Source organism: Pseudophryne corroboree, chromosome 5 (genome assembly GCF_028390025.1).
Source record: "Pseudophryne corroboree isolate aPseCor3 chromosome 5, aPseCor3.hap2, whole genome shotgun sequence".
NCBI lineage: Eukaryota > Metazoa > Chordata > Amphibia > Anura > Myobatrachidae > Pseudophryne > Pseudophryne corroboree.
Genome location: NC_086448.1, coordinates 846672399 through 846679943, shown reverse-complemented (window position 1 = coordinate 846679943; position 7545 = coordinate 846672399).

Below are 7545 nucleotides of genomic sequence, written 5' to 3'. Positions count from 1 at the left end.
TATCAACAGCAAGAGATTAAAGAAGGAGAGTATAGGCCCTTTAAAGGACAAGTTGGGAGTCTTAATAAAAAATGATAATGACATAGCAGACAAACTAAATGAGTTTTTTCCAACAGTATTTACAAGAGAGGACCAAATGCAGGGACTAACACACAATCTGAACAAAGATAATGTACCACTGCTAAATGCTTATTTAGGTGAAGTGGTAGTCTGTGACTGATTAAAACATTTAAAGATTAATAAGTCACTGGGTCCCGATGGAATTCACCCAAGAGTTCTTATGGAGCTTCGCTCTGAACTTGCAAGACCACTATTTTTGATCTTTACAGATTCAGTTATATCGGGTATGGTTCCCAAGGACTGGCGTATAGTGGAAGTAGTGCCTATATTCAAAAAGGGAATCAAAGCTGAACCAGGTAATTATAGACCAGTTAGTCTTACATCTATAGTGGGGAAAGTATTGGAAGGTATTCTAAGGGATAGTATTCAGAAGTTCCTTGAAGCCAATAAGGTCATTAAAAGAAATCAACATGGATTTGTGAAGGACAGATCATGTCAAACCAACTTACTTGGCTTTTATGAAACAGTAAGTGAAAACCTTGATCAGGGTAAGGAGGTGTATGTAATCTTTTTAGACTTTGCCAAAGCTTTCGACACAGTACCACACATGTGTCTTATCTACAAGCTACAAGAAATAGGGCTAGGAAGCACAATATGCACTTGGGTCAGAAATTGGTTAGATAATAGGGAGCAGCGCGTTGTGGTCAATGGATCATTTTCAACTTGGAGCGAAGTGCTAAGTGGTGTGCCGCAAGGGTCTGTACTTGGACCACTATTGTTTAACATTTTCATTACCGATCTAGCAGTAGATCTAGAGAGCATGGTGTCAATCTTTGCAGACGATACAAAATTGTGTAAGGCTATAAATGCGGAGGGGGATGCTGAGTCTCTTCAGAATGACTTAGTTAAACTAGAAGCATGGGCAGCACAATGGAGAATGAGATTCAACACAGACAAGTGTAAGGTAATGCACTGTGGTAGGTAACAGAAACAAAAATAACACCTACCTACTAAATGGGGTAATACTAGGAGATTCTGTACTGGAAAACACTTAGGGGTTCACATAGATAACAAACTAAGCAGTAGTACCCAAAGTAGGACTGCAGCAAAGAAGGCTAATAAGATATTAGCATGCATAAAACGGGGAATTGATGCTAGGGACGAGAGTATTATACTCCCGTTATATAAATCACTAGTGAGCAGTGGCGTGCGGTGAGGTCAGTGGCTGGTGAGGCACTACAGCCATAATGTCCGCCGAGTCCTGCCAGCGACACCTACTACCGTGGAACCAATGCCCGCTACTGCCCCTGAGCCAATGCCGGCTAACGCCGCCATCTCTGAAGCCTGCTACCCCTGCCACTAATGGCCACCACCCCCGCCAATGGCTTACAAAATCGCCCACCATCAACTGCCCAGGCCCACCGCCACTAATTCGCATCTCTGTCTAATACCGTCGCTGCCAATGCCCGCAGCCAGCCGGCTCATAAAACTTGTGGTGAGCAGGCGGTTAATATATTGTACATTTTTATAAAATAAATATTAGTGTTTGGGACTGGGGAAGGAGTGGGAGGAGGACATGAATGCAATTTTGTTGTCCAGGGCTTCCATTAACTTAATAGTGCTGTGGGTGCGGCGCTATTAAGTTAATGGAAGTCCTGGACAACAAACTAGGGAGAGGGTGACGCCAGGTAGAGGGTGACAGCAGTGGGTGAGAGGGAGATGGTGATGCTAGGGAGAGGGTGACAGCAGTCTGTGACAGGAAGAGGGTGACAGCTGTGGGTGACAGAGATAGGGTGACAGCAGCGAGAAAGTGACAGCAAGAGTGTGACGCAAGGGAGAGGGTGACAGGGAGTGACGCCAGGGAGAGGGTGACAGCAGCGGGTGATGCCAAGAAGAGGGTGACTGGGAGTGATGCCAGGGAAAGGGTGACAGCAGCGGGTGACAGGGAGTGATGCCAGGGAAAGGGTGACAGCAGCGGGTGACAGGGAGTGATGCCAGGGAGAGGGTGACAGAAGCGGGTGACAGGGAGTGACGCCAGGGAGAGGGTGACAGCAGTGGGTGACAGGGAGTGATGCCAGTGAGAGGGTGATAACAGCGGGTGACAGGGAGTGACGCCAGGGAGAGGGTGATAACAGCGGGTGACAGGGAGTGACGCCAGGTAGAGGGTGACAGCAGTGGGTGAGAGGGAGATGGTGATGCTAGGGAGAGGGTGACAGCAGTCTGTGACAGGAAGAGGGTGACAGCTGTGGGTGACAGAGATAGGGTGACAGCAGCGAGAAAGTGACAGGAAGAGTGTGACGCAAGGTAGAGGGTGACAGGGAGTGACGCCAGGGAGAGGGTGACAGCAGCGGGTGACGCCAAGAAGAGGGTGACAGGGAGTGATGCCAGGGAAAGGGTGACAGCAGCAGGTGACAGGGAGTGATGCCAGTGAGAGGGTGATAACAGCGGGTGACAGGGAGTGACGCCAGGGAGAGGGTGACAGCAGTGGGTGACAGGGAGTGACGCCAGTGAGAGGGTGACAGAAGCGGGTGACAGGGAGTGATGCCAGGGGCGGGTGACAGGAAGTGATGCCAGTGAGAGGGTGACAGAAGCGGGTGGCAGGAAGTGACGCCAGGGAGCGGGTGACAGGGAGTGATGCCAGGGAGAAGGTTACCGCAGCGGGTGACAGGGAGTGACACCAGTGAGAGGGTGACAGCAGCGGGTGACAGGGAGTGACGCGGGTGACAGGGAGTGACGCCAATGAGAGGGTGACAGGGAGTGGCGCCAGTGAGAGGGTGACAGGGAATGACGCCAAGGAGCGGGTGACAGGGAGTGACGCCAGGGAGAGGGTGACAGGGAGTAACACCAGGGAGAGGGTGACGCTTACACACGTTACACCACAGAGGAGCCGCTTACGCGCGTTACACCACAGAGGCGACCTTTACGCGCGTTACACCACAGAGGAGACGCTTACGCGTGTTACACCACAGAGGAGACGCTTACGCGCGTTACACCACAGAGGAGACGCTTACGCGCGTTACACCACAGAGGAGACGCTTACGCGCGTTACACCACAGAGGAGACGCTTACGCGCGTTGCACCACAGAGGAGACGCTTACGCGCGTTGCACCACAGAGGAGACGCTTACGCGCGTTGCACCACAGAGGAGACGTTTACGCGCGTTACACCACAGAGGAGACGCTTACGCGCGTTACACCACAGAGGAGACGCTTACGCGCGTTACACCACAGAGGAGACGCTAACGCGCGTTACACCACAGAGGAGCCGCTTACGCGCGTTACACCACAGAGGCGACCTTTACGCGCGTTACACCACAGAGGAGACGCTTACACGCGTTACACCACAGAGGAGACACTTACGCGCGTTACACCACAGAGGAGACACTTACGCGCGTTACACCACAGAGGCGACCTTTACGCGCGTTACACCACAGAGGAGACGCTTACGCGCGTTACACCACAGAGAAGACGCTTACGCACGTTACACCACAGAGGAGACGCTTACGCGTGTTACACCACAGAGGAGACGCTTACGCGCGTTACACCACAGAGGAGACGCTTACGCGCGTTACACCACAGAGGAGACGCTTACGCGCGTTACACCACAGAGGAGACGCTTACGCGCGTTACACCACAGAGGAGACGCTTACGCGCGTTACACCACAGAGGAGACGCTTACGCGCGTTACACCACAGAGGAGACGCTTACGCGCGTTACACCACAGAGGAGACGCTTACGCGCGTTACACCACAGAGGAGACGCTTACGCGCGTTACACCACAGAGGAGACGCTTACGCGCGTTACACCACAGGGGAGACGCTTACGCGCGTTACACCACAGGGGAGACGCTTACGCGCGTTACACCACAGGGAAGACGCTTACGCGCGTTACACCACAGAGGAGACGCTTACGCGCGTTACACCACAGAGGAGACGCTTACGCGCGTTACACCACAGAGGAGACGCTTACGCGCGTTACACCACAGAGGAGACGCTTACGCGCGTTACACCACAGAGGAGACGCTTACGCGCGTTACACCACAGAGGAGACGCTTACGCACGTTACACCACAGAGACGCTTACGCACGTTACACCACAGAGACGCTTACGCGCGTTACACCACAGAGGAGACGCTTACGCGCGTTACACCACAGAGGAGACGCTTACGCGCGTTACACCACAGAGACGCTTACGCACGTTACACCACAGAGACGCTTACGCACGTTACACCACAGAGGAGACGCTTCCGCACGTTACACCACAGAGGAGACGCTTCCGCGCGTTACACCACAGAGGAGACGCTTACGCGCGTTACACCACAGAGGAGACGCTTACACGCGTTACACCACAGAGGAGACGCTTACACGCGTTACACCACAGAGGAGATGCTTACGCACGTTACACCACAGAGGAGACGCTTACGCGCGTTACACCACAGAGGAGACGCTTACGCGCGTTACACCACAGAGGAGACGCTTACGCGCGTTACACCAAAGAGGAGACGCTTACACGCGTTACACCACAGAGGAGACGCTTACACACGTTACACCACAGAGGAGACGCTTACACATGTTACACCACAGAGGAGCCGCTTACGCATGTTACACCACAGAGGAGACGCTTACACACGTTACACCACAGAGGAGACGCTTACACACGTTACACCACAGAGGAGACGCTTCCGCGCGTTACACCACAGAGGAGACGCTTCCACGCGTTACACCACAGAGGAGACGCTTCCGCGCGTTACACCACAGAGGAGACGCTTACGCACGTTACACCACAGAGACGCTTACGCACGTTACACCACAGAGGAGACGCTTACGCGCGTTACACCACAGAGGAGACGCTTACGCGCGTTACACCACAGAGGAGACGCTTACGCGCGTTACACCACAGAGGAGACGCTTACGCGCGTTACACCACAGAGACGCTTACGAACGTTACACCACAGAGACGCTTACGCACGTTACACCACAGAGGAGACGCTTCCGCGCGTTACACCACAGAGGAGACGCTTACGCGCGTTACACCACAGAGGAGACGCTTACGCGCGTTACACCACAGAGACGCTTACGCGCGTTACACCACAGAGACGCTTACGCGCGTTACACCACAGAGACGCTTACGCACGTTACACCACAGAGGAGACGCTTACGCACGTTACATCACAGAGGAGACGCTTACGCACGTTACATCACAGAGGAGACGCTTACGCGCGTTACACCGCAGAGGAGACGCTTACGCGCGTTACATCGCAGAGGAGACGCTTACGCGCGTTACATCGCAGAGGAGACGCTTACGCGCGTTACACCACAGAGGAGACGCTTACGCGTGTTACACCACAGAGGAGACGCTTACACACGTTACACCACAGAGACGCTTACGCACGTTACACCACAGAGACGCTTACGCACGTTACACCACAGAGGAGACACTTATGCGCGTTACACCACAGAGGAGACGCTTACGCACGTTACACCACAGAGACGCTTACGCACGTTACACCACAGAGGAGACGCTTACACACGTTACACCACAGAGACGCTTACGCATGTTACACCACAGAGGAGACGCTTACACACATTACACCACAGAGGAGACGCTTATGCACGTTACACCACAGAGGAGACGCTTACGCACGTTACACCACAGAGGAGACACTTACACACGTTACACCGCAGAGGAGACACTTACACACGTTACACCGCAGAGGAGTTGCTTACACACGTTACACCGCAGAGGAGACGCTTACGCACGTACACCGCAGAGGAGACGCTTACGCACGTTACACCACAGAGGAGACGCTTACGCGTGTTACACCACAGAGGAGACGCTTACGCACGTTACACCACAGAGACGCTTACGCACGTTACACCACAGAGACGCTTACGCACGTTACACCACAGAGGAGACGCTTACGCGCGTTACACCACAGAGACGCTTACGCACGTTACACCACAGAGGAGACGCTTACGCACGTTACACCACAGAGACGCTTACGCACGTTACATCACAGAGGAGACGCTTACGCACGTTACACCACAGAGGAGACGCTTACGCACGTTACACCGCAGAGGAGACGCTTACGCACGTTACACCGCAGAGGAGACGCTTACGCACGTTACACCACAGAGGAGACGCTTACGCGTGTTACACCACAGAGGAGACGCTTACACACGTTACACCACAGAGACGCTTACGCACGTTACACCACAGAGACGCTTACGCACGTTACACCACAGAGGAGACGCTTATGCGCGTTACACCACAGAGGAGACGCTTACGCACGTTGCACCACAGAGACGCTTACGCACGTTACACCACAGAGGAGACGCTTACACACGTTACACCACAGAGACGCTTACGCATGTTACACCACAGAGGAGACGCTTACACACGTTACACCACAGAGGAGACGCTTACGCACGTTACACCACAGAGGAGACGCTTACGCACGTTACACCACAGAGGAGACGCTTACGCACGTTACACCACAGAGGAGACGCTTACGCACGTTACACCACAGAGGAGACGCTTACGCACGTTACACCACAGAGGAGACGCTTACGCACGTTACACCACAGAGGAGACGCTTACGCACATTACACCGCAGAGGAGACACTTACACACGTTACACCGCAGAGGAGACACTTACACACGTTACACCGCAGAGGAGTTGCTTACACACGTTACACCGCAGAGGAGACGCTTACGCACGTTACACCGCAGAGGAGACGCTTACGCACGTTACACCACAGAGGAGACGCTTACGCGTGTTACACCACAGAGGAGACGCTTACGCGTGTTACACCACAGAGGAGACGCTTACGCACGTTACACCACAGAGACGCTTACGCACGTTACACCACAGAGACGCTTACGCACGTTACACCACAGAGGAGATGCTTACGCGCGTTACACCACAGAGGAGACGCTTACGCACGTTACACCACAGAGACGCTTACGCACGTTACACCACAGAGGAGACGCTTACACACGTTACACCACAGAGACGCTTACGCATGTTACACCACAGAGGAGACGCTTACACACGTTACACCACAGAGGAGATGCTTACACACGTTACACCACAGAGGAGACGCTTACGCACGTTACACCACAGAGGAGACGCTTACGCACGTTACACCACAGAGGAGACGCTTACGCACGTTACACCACAGAGGAGACGCTTACGCACGTTACACCGCAGAGGAGACGCTTACGCACGTTACACCGCAGAGGAGACGCTTACGCACTTTACACCGCAGAGGAGACGCTTACGCACGTTACACCGCAGAGGAGACGCTTACGCGCGTTACACCGCAGAGGAGACGCTTACGCGCGTTACACCACAGAGGAGACGCTTACGCGCGTTACACCACAGAGGAGACGCTTACGCGCGTTACACCACAGAGGAGACGCTTACGCGCGTTACACCACAGAGGAGACGCTTACGCGCGTTACACAACAGAGGAGACGCTTAC